Below are 15,957 nucleotides of genomic sequence, written 5' to 3'. Positions count from 1 at the left end.
GCTTAATATTGCAATGTCCACTCCCCAGGTCGCAACTACAGTGATCTTCGAGACGCTGCACCAAAGATCTGCCTCGCGTCCGTTGCTGCCTATGGTTCCTGGCCTTATGGAACCAGTAATGGACATTTTTCTGACCCCTTCAACGATTAAGGCCGCTCCGGCCAGAATCCTGAAGAAATACAAGCCGGCGGATACAGACCCTGTGTTCTATGGCGGATCCACTTGCAGATTCTGTCATAGTTGCAGCAGCACGTAAGACACACATGGTGTCTTCCCATGTGTTGGTCCCTCCGGACAAGGAGAGTAAGTCACAGGACTCTTGGGGGCGAAAAGTTTTTGGCTCGGCAGCCTCTTCTCTCAAAGTCTCGAGTGCAGCGGCCTTATTAGGTCGATACGACCGATCCTTATGGGACTCTGGATCGGTTCAAAGAAAAGCTGCCAAAGGAAGACCAGAATGACTTTGAAGAGATCGTTACGGAGGGTTCCTTGGTAGCTAATCAGATGATTAGCACTGCAGCGGATGGTGCCACGCTATCAGCACATGCATATGCACATGGAATTTGTGCGAGAAGGTCCGCCTGGCTCTGGCTTACAGCCCTTTAACCGGATGCTCAGCAGAGGATCCTTAACCTGCCTTTTTCGGGTTCTTCATTATTTGGCTCCCACACGGATGAAGAAATGGCTCGGATGAAGGCCGAGCTGGACACTTTGAAGGCGGTGGGGCTAGAAAAGAAAAAGGAGTTCCGAAGAAGGTACAGGCCCACCCAACGCAAGGGATTCCAACAGAGGGTTCAAACCCCTCAGTGGTCCCAAGGCAACAACCAAGGGTGATCGCAATTTCAGAGTCGAAAGTCTACCAGAGGTAGAGGGGGTAGCCAACAACAATCCTCCTCCACCACTCGACCTACAGGAAAACAATGAGCCAGAGCTTCCTCTGACGCCGTTGCCCACTCCAGTGGGAGGAAGTGTTTCGCAACATCTGAGAGAGTGGTGCAACGTAACGAAAGATCGTTGGGTGCGCAATATACTGCGCAATGGATACGCACTATGTTTCCGTGTGTCTCCGAAGGACATTCCTCCGAAAAAATCTCGTCCTCACCAGCTAAAATTACTACATCGGGAAGTGGTGGCGCTTCTACGAAAAAAGGCCATAGAAAAAGATCCCATTTTGCAGCGAGGAAAACGAGTATACTCCAGGTACTTCCTTGTGGCAAAAAGAGATCAGGAGCACAAGTTTAGGCCAATCCTGGACCTGCGGTCTCTAAACAAGCTCATTTTAAAAGAAAAATTTTGCATGCTGGCGCTTCATCAAGTATGTCCACATCTGCAAGCAGGTGACTGGATGTGCTCGGTGGACCTCCAGGATGCGTACTTCCACATTCCTGTGACTCCTCGTCATCGCAAATTCCTGCGATTCATGGTCGGCAACAATCACTACCAATTCAGAGTGTTGCCCTTCGGGCTAAAATCTGCCCCACGAGTCTTTACCAAGTGCATGGCGGTGGTAGCGGCAGCTCTTCACAGAAGAGGGCTGTTTGTATACCCATACTTGGACGATTGGCTCTTGAAAGGGCCACCTCCTCAGCAGGTAAAGAGCGACTTCCATGTGTGCCTGGCTCTGCTTCGCAAGCTAGGCCTGCATGTAAATATGGAAAAATCAGTTTACCAGACGACACAAGTGATCCATTACCTAGGCTCCGTCCTAGACACAAACCTAGGAAAAGCGTTTCCTTCAGAGCAGAGACCTTTATCAATTCAGCAGAAGTGCAAAGTTCTTCTCCAGACCACTCACGCAGACGATCCGGCAAGTAGCGTCCCTATTGGGGTCAATGGCAGCTTGCATATTCCTCGTTCCCAACGCCAGGCTGAGAATGAGGCCTCTACAACAAGATCTGGAGGACAAGTGGGACCAGACTACCGGTTTCTAGGAAGACTGGGTTGTGCTTTCACAAACAGCAAAGACATCTGTTCTGTGGTGGACTCGTCCACGGAACCTCCTACTGGGAGTCCCTTTGCACCAGCCTGTGCCCACCCAGTCCTTGGTAACGGATGCATCGCTTCAAGGATGGGGGGCGCACATGGATTGCCTGCAAATGCAAGTTCGTGGTCTCTCAAGGAGCAATCCTACAACATAAACATGTTAGAGCTGCGGGCCGTGCATCTAGCCCTGAAAGCTTCTCGGCCTTCGATCATGTCCAACTCAGTCCTCGTCCAGACAGACAACACAACCACCATGTATTACCTCAACAAACAGGGTGGTACGCGCTCTCGTCCTCTCTCCCTGGAAGCTCAAAAGATATGGCATTGGCTTCTAGCCCGAGGCCTCTCCGTCACAGCAGTGCACCTTCCAGGGGAGCAAAACGTGCGAGCGGACGCGCTCAGTCGGCACTTCGAAGATCAGTCAGACTGGGTGCTAAACGACGAGGTAGTGACAGACATTTTCCGTCAGTGGGGCAAGCCTTCCATAGATTAGTTCGCAGACGATCTAAACAAAAAATGCCACGCCTTCGCCTCCAGGTTCCACCGTCCGGGGACGAAGGGGAATGCTCTTTTGATGGACTGGTCCGGAATATTTGCTTACGCCTTTCCTCCCCTGCCTCTGATACCGAAGGTGGTGTCCAAGCTCATCCGGTCCAACATGCCAATGATCCTGATAGCCCCGGACTGGCCTCGACAATGGTGGTACCCGGATCTGTTACAACTGTCGATGCACCCCCACAAGATGCTGCCGTGCAGGTCGGATCTGCTAACCAAGATGGACGGGAAGATCCTACATCCCAACCTTCCCTCACTGAACTTGGCAGCATGGCACCTGAGGTCCTGCAATATGGACATTTGAACTTGCTGCAGGACTGTATGCGCATAATAAAGGAAGCAAAGAGACCTTCTACAAGGGCTTCGTATTCCTTTAAGTGGAAGCGATTCTACCTGTGGTGCACTCGTAATAACTTTAGTCCAACCACAGGGCAGGAGGAGGTTATTCTGCCTTACCTCCTGTTCTTGGCTCAATCAGGGTTGAAATATTCATCAATCAGAGTACATTTAGTGGCTATTACGGCCTACAGAAAGTCTCCAAGCCAGCCTTCCTTTTTTCAACTGCAGGTGGTCAAGGATTTCCTACAGGGGTTGAAGAAGGTTCATCCCCCTGTTCGACCTCCTTCTCCTCCTTGGGAGTTGAATCTGGTCCTCTCTAAGTTGATGGGTCCTCCTTTCTAGCCCATCCATAAATCCACGCTGCAACATTTGACATGGAAGACCGCTTTCTTATTCGCGATTACATCAGCGCGTAGAGTAAGCGAAATCCAAGCGCTATCTTCCAAAGAGCCCTATACTGTCTTTCTCCACAACAGAGTAGTATTGAGGACTCACCCTGCTTTTCTGCCAAAAGTGGTATCTGATTGTCATATTAATCAAATGATTTCTTTGCCATCATTTTTTCCCAATCCCGCAACTCCTGCGGAGAGGTCACTCCATTCATTAGACCTTAGGAGGGTGCTTAAATTCTACCTAGAGGGAACTAAGGTCATCAGAAAATCAGACCAATTGTTTTTAAATTATGGTTTCATGAGAACAGGTTTTCCAGCTACCAAGAGATCCATTTCCAGATGGATAGTGTCTTGTATAAAATTGGCCTACCAGCTGGCGAATACGCCCCTATTGTTGTCACCTAAAGCACACTCCACTAGGGGAAAAGCAGCTCCAGTAGCTTTCTTGCATGATGTTCCAATGGCAGAAATTTGCAAGGCAGCAACCTGGAGATCGGTGCATACGTTCACAAGGCATTATTGTCTTGAATCCGACTCCAGGGCAGATACTCAAGTAGGCCAGGCCTCCTTTAGAAACCTGTTCAGATAACAGAAATGTCTGAATTATCAAGTTTAGTTGTCTGAGCTTGATTGTAAATTATTTTTCCTTTGCCCTCAGCGAATGAGGTGAGGCTCGCTATTCTATTCTAGTGCTTATGACTATTGATGAGGATCCCCTGGAAGAGAAGGATTAGTTACTTACCTGTAACCAGAGTGGGGCTTCAGCTGAGCCTGGACACACTCCATTTCTACATGACTCAGAACGAGCTTGCCATCAACCTTGCTAAAAGAAAGACCATGACCATAGAAAGTAAGAAAAACAATCCAGGCCAGTGGCATCTAAATGATTTGCCCATCAGCAATACTGCGGATTACAAGTACTTGGGTGTTATGTATACAACCGTGGATCCTTATACTACATAAAGAAGCCATAAAATCTAAATCAGCCACGCTGCAACACTCATTCCTCAAGCTATCTAAAAAAGCTCCATGGTCCCACTCTTGTACCTCTAATGAAGGTTATCCATGCCAAGCTATTGCCCACCCTATGTTATGATTCGGCGGAGGCTTCCTCTTGATGGATAAGTTAGTAGTAAACACTTTAAAAAATCTTTTGTCTATCCAAAAGTGCCTCTCCAGTGCAAACCCTGCTTGAATTCGGCTTGTACAGTCAAATAATAGAAAGACAAGCTGCTGTTCCAAGCTCTGCACTTCAGGCACTGGCAAGCTAGGCCGCTCCACTGCACAGAACTACCTGGACCAATCGTTAAAGAACTTTCAGGCGGCTGGTCTATGCGCACCGCGCACTTCCCATGCCAACTTCAAAAAGTTAATCACCAAAATGGCACATCAGGTATCTTGGCTAGTCGATAAACAGAAAACAGCTTCACGCTCACTCGCCTGGTCGGTAGCTACACCAAACTGGGGCCACACCTGATTACAAACATATGCATGTCAACGCAGCTCAAACAACAACTTATTCGAAACAGGCTTGGGGAGTCACCGACCCTGGATTGCCTGCCAACAAACCAAAGAGAAAGGCTAAACAGTCTTTGTAGGCTCTACCATTCTTGTAAGGAAACACTTGTGCATATCACCTGTGTTTGCCCGGCCCTCCTGAAAGAAAGACAGGTCCTTTTGAAACCACAGTTCCTGGCTCTGGGCATTCGCTCCTGCACGCTTGCTGTGATTGCCTATTTTTCAACTGAACACCCCATCCTGGCAGGGAGATTTATGAAATTCATGCAGGCATTTCAGAAATCACTGAACAATCTTCACCCTCCAAGTCCAACTGCATCAGATTGAATGCACCTCATGCGGACTGGACCACCCAGCAAAGGCCCGTGAACTGTACTGTGACTGGTGTGTAACTAGTCAAAACAGCACCTTATATACCCTATGCTTTTCCGGGTGCTCAAACAATGCTTCAGTGAACCCTGCGCCTGCGACAGCGAGGAACTAGACAGTTCGGTGCTTTATTGACTTTATGCTTTCCTAGGGACCCAAATAACATCATAGAGAAATCCTATGGCTCCCTGGATCCCATTCACGCCTGCTCTTCAGAGACTTGCGAGGTCCTAATAGCATTTTATCAAACCACCTTATGCACCTTAGGAGCCCAGCCACGTTTTTAACAAGACGAATGTTATGACATGCGTGCCTCGCCCATAGGTTCCGACATTAACATTTTAAATTTGTATGTTATTAACATATACAAATACTTTTTAAATGCTCGCCTGCTTACATTGTCTTTTTATAGAGTATTTTGTAATGATTTTAATTAATCATACAAATAAAGATATACAGGCTCATACAGATATTACTGCATAACTCTCCCCCCTTAATGCTGATAAAAAGAAAGATCCTGACACAAATTGCTTAAGTCCTGAAAAGCAGGAAGATACACTTTCAAGGCACTTTTGCATGTGGACTTAACGAGGAGAAAAAGAGCCACAGCATACTACAGCGGTGGAGGAAATGTGAATTATTAAAATAAAGAACATATTCTATAACTTTGAGCACCCAGAGTTGGAAATGGAAAACATGCGAGATTAACTTCCAATAGTGCAACGTGAAGGATAGGTGCTTTTCCGAACTGACACAACATGGGTCTTGGGCTCTGGAAGAAGAAATGTGAACAACAGCTTGGATGTTTGAAGACTTTGCATTGCTCAATATGAACTTTGGCCATACTGGAATGTGGGATAGAGGAAGCTCAAGAGATTTGATATGCAAGTTCTGTAAGGCACTGAAGTGATTGACCATGCATTAGGTAGCAAGATCGCAAACAAAGCACTTGGCCTACATGTCTTGCATGGATTCCATGATTATCAGCTGTGTCAACATTTGAATGTCGGTGAAAGGGAGCTTTTCAGAGCTGAGGGTTGACCACGTATCTAGGTTACTGATGAATAGGGACAATGGATAGATACAGTCCACTGTGGGGAAAACCAGGGTAATACACAATAGTACATGAGGTAGTTAACTGGGGCATGAATTAGTAGGAGAGCTGCAGAGCCAGTTGAATGGGCTGATCTTATGGTTGAGATGGGGAAGATTTCCAGTGCGTAGTTACATCAGTAGAGAATGATGACTGGGAATGCTGATGGCATTGTGCAAGCCAGTCAAATACTTTAAGTAAATTTGAAAAAGTTGAGCCTGCCCGCCTAGAGGTGTAGGATTCTGGCCTGCTTGAGAGACAATTAGGCAGAGATAATATTTTTTCTGGGAAGACAGGTGGCAGGTGTACTCCTGTAATTATCCTGTACAGGGTTATATATCAGCTCCTACCAACACTGCATCTTATTGCAGTATGACAACCACTTATGACGGACAACAGTATTCAAGTTAAGAGGGAGCTCCATGACTCTCAATGGTCAACTGAGAGAGGTGATGAAAATGTTAATGTAGGATGCTGTCTGCAACTTCAATGCCTCCTCTAAGCTGTATACGACTATCAGTACAATTTTTTTTTAAATGATGGGGCAATTGTAAAGCAAAAACCTAGTTGCACAGCACAGGCACAGTGTATACTAGTAAGAATACAATCTGTAGAAGCTCCACAGTCAAGGTAGAGGTAGTTCAGATTTCCACAATCTGGAGGTGTTCTCAGTTCAGACAGTCGGTGACACAATGATAGGGCACCTTATGTGTAAGGCCTTTTCTCTGAGTCCTGTGGCAATTCTTTTTTACTGTTCACTAACTGGATTTATTAGTAGTTAGCACTATTGTCACATACCCTCAATAGCTACTATCCTAATTGAAAAGTCAGGTTACCCACTTTGTACACTGGACTCTCCAAGGGCTGTGTGGGTGCGAAAACAAGGCTTACTTCAATAGGTGATGGACAGCTTGGAGCGCCAATATCATAAGACACATGTTCTGTTATCTTACGGGTGTTAATATAATGCTTTCCATAACCCCTTGCAGGACGTTTGATTACACACACAAAAACGTAATGCCTAGTCTGAGCTATATTGTTTATTTAATCAAAGCAAAGTAGAGCCGTTAAAATGAACACACCATAGAAAATTAGATGGTCAATGCATCTTCTCGGGCAAGGTATAATCCAAAATAAACTGAAGCAGTTAAATACTTTAGACTGAACCATTGAAAAAGGTCAACACCTTGAAATATTTTGCCTGCGACCTGCCTTGAACTGTTTATCACAGAGTTCTTGGGCCTGATGTGAAAGGATACGCATTACCCTGGCCATTTCAGGCCAAAGACTGAGCAACATCAGGATGTAAGTTGTCATGTCCACTCAAAAGGAGACGGGAAGCATCCTAAAGATCCACAATTTTATACAGCAATCAGTACATCTTCTATAGGACACCATTCACAACACATTAACTTCTAGTACCACATGTCTAATAACAGACTACACACACATTCTCCCCCCTCTTTTTTTCATCCTTGCTCGCTTGTCTTGTCCACCCTTTCTACCTACCCCCTTCCCATTTTTCCTTCTTTCTTCCTCCACCCCTTTGTTCTTACCTGTCTCTCTGTCTCTTCACCATATTTATGACCCAAGGGAGAGTGAGCAGAATTTATGGAAGAGGGCTGGGGCACCAACCAGAGGGAAAATGGCTTTGTTTCTTTAATTTGAATCAGCTGCCACCAACCGTAGACTTCCAGTAACATGGATTCCCTGTTGTGAGTGGAGAACGTTTCGGATGTGCGCCTTGACTAAAAGAGCTTGGTGCTTTGCTGGGCAACATTAGAAAAACTTGGAGCACTTAAAGAACAGTAACAGGTTGTCATATCCACTTTGTAGAAATCATGGGCCATTTCCCAAAGAACCCCACTGTTCACTTACACCAGACACCCAAATGTGAAGGAAATCGCATGCAAAAACAAGAAGTATCAAGGCAGGACATCAAAGCATTTATTGCTGCCTTGTGTAACACTACCATGTTTGAATTGTTATAATTGCAGTAGATTTATGAAACAGCATACAACATTCTCAGACTCTTCAAGTGTTCAAACTTAAGAACACCAAAAACTGTATCTAACGTCCAAAATATCTTTGTGGAGAAATCTATCTGGATAAACACAAAAACAAAACCAGAATACTTAAACACAAATGCAACATATGCAAACAGTTCCCCAAATCATCAGCTGATATCACAATATGACAGCTGAGTTTCCATGTAAAAATTAAAAGTAGGAAGACTTTATAAACAATTGAATACATTAAAAAACACAAAAGCAAGAAGGCTAAGATGGCAATCGAAACCTACTACAAAGGGGTTTCTTTGGATACACCAACTGAGCAACCTACAACCTAAAGACCTCATCGAGAGAACTGAAATGTCATTGATTATGTATGACAGCCCACCAGAAAGTTATGAATGGTTTTCTTCTCTTTAGTTTTTCTTGATTTAACTTCTTACAGTGTGTTTATTTAACTCCGCATTTGTATTGGCTGCTCTCATGGTGGTTTCCACTAAAAAATAAAAATGTTACATTTCTTTTAGGATTTGGCCATGTACTTCCACCATGGTGCAACTTCCTGTTCAGACTTAATGGGGTTTAGCTAGGAAAAGATACATTACCGCACACTGGGGAGGATGCAACAAAGCTAATTTTCAAGGGGGGCTGGGAATGTGCCAGTGTTGTAGATTGTAGCCATTTTACACAAGGGGGAGCGTGTGCTCAATGTATAATGATGGAGTGGGATTACCACAGATGGGTTAGAATTACTGCCATGTTGAGAGTATGTGGTAGGAAGCATGCTTTAATTTAAACAAAAAGGTGGGGGGGGGGGGCTAGGAGCCAATAAAGGTCCAGTACCCAGGCTCCGAAATCAGTAATATAACAAACTAGGAAGGTACTGTTCCTATCAAGAAAGAAATGTAAGGTGGGACGGAGAAGAAGAAATCCTATGGATTACTTATTGGTATCCTCACACATCCCTGGCGGTGTCATGCTTCATCATCGGGAGTGCTCCTTGTAGGGCCGGCGCAGCAGTGCCAAGGTTAAATAAACATGATAAGGTTAGGGCTACTGTAGGCTGATAATCTACCCAGTATTCTGAAACAGTGAGAGTGGTCAGGTCGACATGTTTCGTGTCTGATGGCCCAAAAGGATCCTTGACGTTTCTTCAGGACCTAAAAGAAAGGCCATGTGCAGCCCTACCCCACACTTAACACCTGTTATGTAGCATAGGTATTCTCCTAGAAGATATCTGATTCAAGGAGATTAAAAAACTAACCGTCCAACCTAAAGGACAAACATAAGAAATACAAAATAAACAATATAAAATGTGCAATTTATTAGGCTGCATGGATCAATGCATCATCATGATCGCTTGTCCAACATGCTCAATAGTGGTGTCTCCCACAGCAGAAATGCGCATGCTCGTTGTGACGCTAACCAGTCACCACAGCATGAGAAAAGTGAAGAAAACATACTGGTACACATAATGGCAGGACACATAAGTGGACATACGTGAGACACAACATAATTTCAATCGGTGATGGTGTCACTCAGCAAAGTATGTAATAAGTAATAGGGTATCCATAGGTGTAAGTAAAAGGGTCTTACCCTATGAATCGGTTAGGATTCCCACATTGATCAAGAGGCAGAGGTTATCACACAGTTGCTAACTATAAATCAAGGTGTTAAATCTCAAAGTTTAAAAGTAAAGTGCCCAGGGGAACAAGTTTTCCAATGGTAAGAAAGCATTACGGAGATGCAGCTTTACTCATGGGGTATCGGCGCGGGAGTGCAACTAACCTACCCTCCTCTGCTTGCCTGGATAGAGACTGACCAGAGGAGGTGGCCGGTTATTGAAAGGGATCAGTAACTTAAAGAATTGTTACCAGGTGTGGCGTTACCATTGTCAGGTGTGGTGCGTCTTGCCCGCTGGTCGAGTAAGTCTCTGTACAGCGGGAAACATGATGCCAAGAAACAAAACAGTAGAGAAAACAAACTACAGGACAAATGAAACATAGGTTACAGAGGATACACACATCAATAAGAAGTATAGAAATATGCCTCCACCAAAGGTATAGTGGAGTCCGGCAAGACACTATGGTTAACAAAACACTAGAACAGTGGCATTACTCTTGCATCTTCCTGGCTTCCAGTGGACTTTAGTATATCCATCTAACATATATTTTAATTTGAACTACATAAAACTGGAATAAGTCAATCAATTGTGTGCACTGCATCCTGGGACACTTTATAATTTGGGTGTGTGCTATCTATCAGAAATTCCTCGGCATTTAAAAAAAAAAACATATGGGAATACCAGGGTGGTACTTCATTTATTGCAATCTGAGGACCTTCACCCCTGCCCTGCCCGATTGCAATAGTTTGAAAAGCGAATGATATTTCATAATAAAATGACTCATTTGGTTCTGGTACATCTAAACCACTTCTCATCCAAAAGAAAGCAGCAAATTGCAGGCAGGTACATGTGGATTGTCTTTCACCAGTCTGATGGTATGGCTAGTTCTAGGGAGAAATCCAACCAAAAAGTTTAACACATTTATAAAAAGAGAAATGAAACCTAAAGTTCAAGATTACATTTTGACACATTTTAACAATAATGTTGAACGTGGAAAAAAGATCACAGGCAGTGTAGACGGGTGATTTTCATGCTTCTTAGTTTTCATGAAATATGCATTTTAAAACCATTCAGATGTTGTAAATGTGAGGATTTTCCCCAAGTGGTGGTTTGACCCATGCACCAATACCCCTGTATCTCTCACGGTGATGATCTTGTAAAATGTATAGTGATCATTGTGCTTATTTGCTTAGTGTATGGAAACTCTCCAATTTAAATGTACTAGGATTTCTTAACCTTCCTGATCTGGGTTCTTACACATTTTTTGGTAAAGATGTAGAAGAGTTGGGTAGAAGAAAATGTTTGTAGCGCAAGGTCATACTGTTAATATTGTACCATCGAAAAAAGGTCACCTGGGAGACTACTTGGTGACACCGCTATCTTTTTCCAAAATAAACAGCTACAGCAGACTGAGTATTGGGTGATATCTTGTATTCACTGACTATCAGTTTTAAATTGTGTTTGGGCTGCATCCAAGCTAATCTGTCAGTAAAATTATACAGTCCCTCAAAAACAAAGGTTATTGTTATAGAAGGATGCTAAAATTGCCTCCTAACAAAATAATGATAAGAATAACCAGTCTTGTGCCTTTCATTGTAGTCTTTGTAATGACCGTGTTGAATGGATTGAACTTCGCCATCTTTATGCTTAACATGGTCTTTCATATTTTATCACTGTTGAATCTAGGAAAAAGAACCCAGCCATTGGGCTATGAGAATTTTTTTTATGTTGGCTATTCAGGTGTTATTATGAGGCACTAACATTACGTTTCTGGTTTTAGAATCTTAAATGTGAGTAGTTGATAATTTACTTTATCAACTACTGTAGTTAGATGAAATTCCAACATGTCCGAATGTTTTAAAGAGTTTGTGGGTGGACAAAATAAGAGGCACCATCTTTAACCCAATGGCACGCGAGGCTTTGGAGGGCGTTGGCGCTGGAACGCATAACCGACATAGTAGACGACACCAGAAAAGGCTTTGAATACATATGGTCCCCGCTGGTGAGCTACTTGTCGGAAGGCTACCACTAATGGCTTGCGCCCCACAGCTTAAGGCTCTCAACCTGTTCCATATCTAATTCCACAGCAGCACAGTTGGCATCGGGCAGCTTGCTGGTGGCCCTAGTAGGGGCCCAACAGCTCAACTCTTATGAACACCACATTATTATTTGCCCCATGACATCACGGTTTTGTTGGTTTGTTAGGTATGTTAAGTTTCCTTTTCATGTTACTCTCTTCGGAGGGTGGATTGACGGATAATTGCAGAATACTAAATGCAACAAGATATGATTGTATTGATTCCAAAATGTTCTATGCCATAGACCTCGTGAACAAGCTGTAACCTACATGTGAGATCTGTAACTCTTGGCTTGCATTTGACAACTGTTGTATGTGTACTGCATTTCTGTTTCACTCTCAAAGTAAAAACCAATAAACAGAATTTGACATAAAGAATTTGTGGTGGTCTGGGTCTCTAGTGGACTGTTTGGTGTAAGGGGTGATGGATTGTACCTCGAAGAAGAATTAAAAAAATTGGTTGACATTTTTTTCTTGATAGTTACTCTTACAAATCTAGATTTGATAGAGATTTTTTATCAGGAATACCAGTCTAACCCAGAGGTCTTCAAACTTTTGGATGCCGAGACCCCCCTGTCAACATTTTGAGGCGTAAGGACCCCCTCCTGACAAAAATTTCTAAACCTGCACTCACCAACAATGCACCTCATCTCTCTATAGCACCTTTCTGACAAACATTTAATTTTTTTATAGCGCTACTCATAGTTTACTCACACTCATTTCTGTGATCTGCATGGTACATATTCTTTGTAGCAGGCACATTAACCCTCTGCACTGTGTGGGTGACAAGAGTGCCCATGTGAGTGCACGGTGAGCGATGCAACAGTGTGAGAGTAGGGCAAGAGGAGTGACTGCCGGGTGAGTGAGGTGGCGTATGAATTTACGTGCGGATGCAAGTTCAGAATGGGATGAATGAATGTATGATTACTGATGGGCTTGTTTGAGTGAGTTGCATATTGAGCAGTGAGGGGAACAGGTGAGTGAAGTGTCACATGAGTGCAGGATGAGTAGGGTACTTGTGTGACTGCAGGGTGAGGTATAGGGTGAACAGCGCAAGTGCATTGTGAGTGCAGGGTAAGCGGGTGAATGGTGTGAGTGCATGGTGATCAGTGTGAGTGCATTGTGATCGCTGTGAGTGCAGGGTGAACGTGAAAGTGGAGGGCGAGAATGAGGAATGAGTTGTCTGAATGCAGGTTGCATTCCCAGACCCATGAAGTAACTCAGCATGTTATTGAAGGCGGCGTAGAGTTTAAGATCTAAGTTAAACTATTGCGGCATTAATCGGGGATCGAGGGTGAAGGAAATAAATAATGTGCTGATCCTGCAAAAAACTTAAAGTCCTATGGTTGGGGTTGCCAGCAGATTATTTTGATGGCCCAGTCGGTACAAAAATAAGCAGTCACCTAAAGCTGTATTTTCAGCACTTATCTGTGCATACTTCGAACAGCAAATATAAATAGAAAGCACTTTTAATTGTGTTCTAGGGCTGCCTCAATGATACTGATAAAGAGAACAAAGACAGAAAAGTCACATACCGAATGCATACATACTTTTTTATTTATAAGTCTATTTAGTGTCAAGAGGAGATCTTTACAGGATCTTTAAACAAAACATGGCATGGCATTTTTCTTTTAGCAACCCTACTTTATATTCCTTTTCATCAAATGCATTCTTACACTACAGCAGTAAATGTAAAATACAAATGCAAGGAATAGGCCGAGTGGGGACCCAGGGGGTACTGGAACCAGGAAAAAAACTAAGCCTCTGTAACCAGTTTACAAAGGCATGTAAAAATGCAAATGGTCTTTAAAGACCTGTGAAAAACTTGCCGGAGATAAGACTCCAGACACTGCCCCCAGCCCACAGCAGCTCGAGTTGCACTGCAGCAGCCCGGGCTGAGACACAGGACGGAGGAAGAAGGGGGGCTGAAGCCCTTGGGCCTGGGAAGAAGTGTGACTGGGAAGGCACGACCCCCTTTGCATCGCTCCACGGCCCCCCTGGGGGTCGCGCCCCACAGTTTGAAGACCCCTGGTCTAACCCATATGTCTTTTCAATGTGGTTCAAATCTGTGTAGTGTGCACTAGTGTCCTAGGTTATTGATACTGAAGATTAATAGAGGAAAGGGTTTGGTGTCTATTAGTATGGGTATCCTCAAATCGAGAAATCCTGTTGTGATTTCTGAACACCGGCTTCATTCCTCATCAAATAGATACCAAGGTAATTGATATTGTGGAGAAGGATTTTTATTTTCAAGTGTGGAAAGATTCTGAGAATTAGGAGGTAGTTGATCAATTGAGTAGTAAGGGAATTTCTAACTAAAATGTATTTGTAATTCTGTAATCAAGCACATACTTGTGATATTTACCTTTGACCGTTATAATAAAGCCTGATTTCCTGTTTTTGATGAGAATACTGTGGTGCCGATTTATAAGAGTGGGAGACATAGTTTTCTATTTGACTATCTTCACTGCACTAACAATACATCTACACCTGTGCTTGCATGCTGGATGTTAGGGGTAAAGGGAGTTGGCATACAACTAGATGGAAAAGTGGGCTAGATTTTTGTTCCGCAGCAACCAGTCACAATTTAATAGGAATTCAGATGGGAACCGTTTTGTGATCTTTGTAAATAAAGTGCCAAACGGTCTACAAAAAAACCTCTGAAACCAAAAAGTATTATTTGTTTCAAATAATTTTTAGACATTTTCTTCAAAATTATCTGAGGAAATGCTCAGGCAGAAGATTATCTGGAGCGGTTTAAAGTACATTCTTCAGCAGTGTCATTTTAATACTTCGAAAAATTATAGATGAGGGATTGTTTTATCCATTGTTTGCTATTAATATATGCTAATTCCCTGATTTGTGCGGACAAAAATACCTTGTTTGCCCAAACACCATATGATCCTTAGACTGAATTATAGCTGTTGTCCAATTATACTCAGGACAACTAAAGTATTGATTTTTGGTATATTGTATTTTAATGGGCACAAGTTAGAAATCGAATCTAGTGTGTACCATTTCCTCTAAATGAAAAATGCAATCGAAAAACTTGTGAATGACTTCCATGAAAGCTTTATGTACATTTGATGGAAAATATGGAAGCTTTTCTGATTTATCTGCCCTAAAAGGACATTTGCAAGTGATTGCAGAAGTGATTTTTGGATCACAAAAGTCAGGGTGTTGCTTCCACAGACCATTTAATGAGACCGGGAGAGCAATTAAATGGTTTCACATTTTACATAATTGCCACAATCAGATATCAACAGCTTCACATGGAACAAGTGCATTTGACCTTAGCGTCCTGAAACATATCCTTATTTCGACAATCAGATATCAACGATCTCATGCAGAACAAGTTCCTTTGAGCTTGGCTTGGCTTATCCGAGGTAGGGGTGGCACCCTCCAATAGGTACTTTGCTCCACATTTGAAATATACATTTTAAGAGCTAGCATCTGTAAAAAGGAATCCCATACAAGAGGGAAAAACTTCAAAGGCATTAACACATCCAGAAGTAGAGATGAAGATCCAGTGTTTTAAGGCAGGATTCAGAAAGAATGGCTTAAGCCAACGAAAGACTGAAGCAAATTCCTAGGAGAAATTGCTGAAACACTACTGAGCAAATATAGCAAAGAGAGCTGAAGGTGCCACTGAATTGAGCTTGGAATGAAAAAATATAAATCGGCCTAAAATAGTTGATAAGGAGGTAATGAACCGGTCAACAAATACTCTTCAACTGCGTTGAGAAGCTCTTCTTGCATTAAATACTCTGCATGAGAAACAGGAAGTAACAAAACGGGAACAGGAAATGTGGCTACCATGATCAATTGGAAAAACTTGTCATAGCAGTCACCATCTTAGAATGAAATCCCAAGTAAGGTTCTTGTCTTGAACAAGCAGAGTCTTTAAACAAGTATTCATTCAGTGCTTGTTTACCATTTCAAGGGAGCCTCCAGGTGACCATTGCCAGTATCTTGTCCTCTGTCATCCAACCAAGCAC

At 43.2% G+C, this 15,957-nt stretch overlaps 1 protein-coding gene across 8 annotated transcripts in view; it reads left to right on the top strand.

The window, feature by feature from the left end:
- TTLL5 (tubulin tyrosine ligase like 5) overlaps positions 1–15,957 on the top strand; it is a 1,306,640-nt gene that overhangs the window by 181,062 nt on the left and 1,109,621 nt on the right. The gene's annotated exons all lie outside the window — the stretch shown is intronic.

This window comes from Triturus cristatus, chromosome 9 (genome assembly GCF_964204655.1).
Source record: "Triturus cristatus chromosome 9, aTriCri1.1, whole genome shotgun sequence".
NCBI lineage: Eukaryota > Metazoa > Chordata > Amphibia > Caudata > Salamandridae > Triturus > Triturus cristatus.
This window is presented reverse-complemented; position numbering and strand designations above follow the sequence as displayed.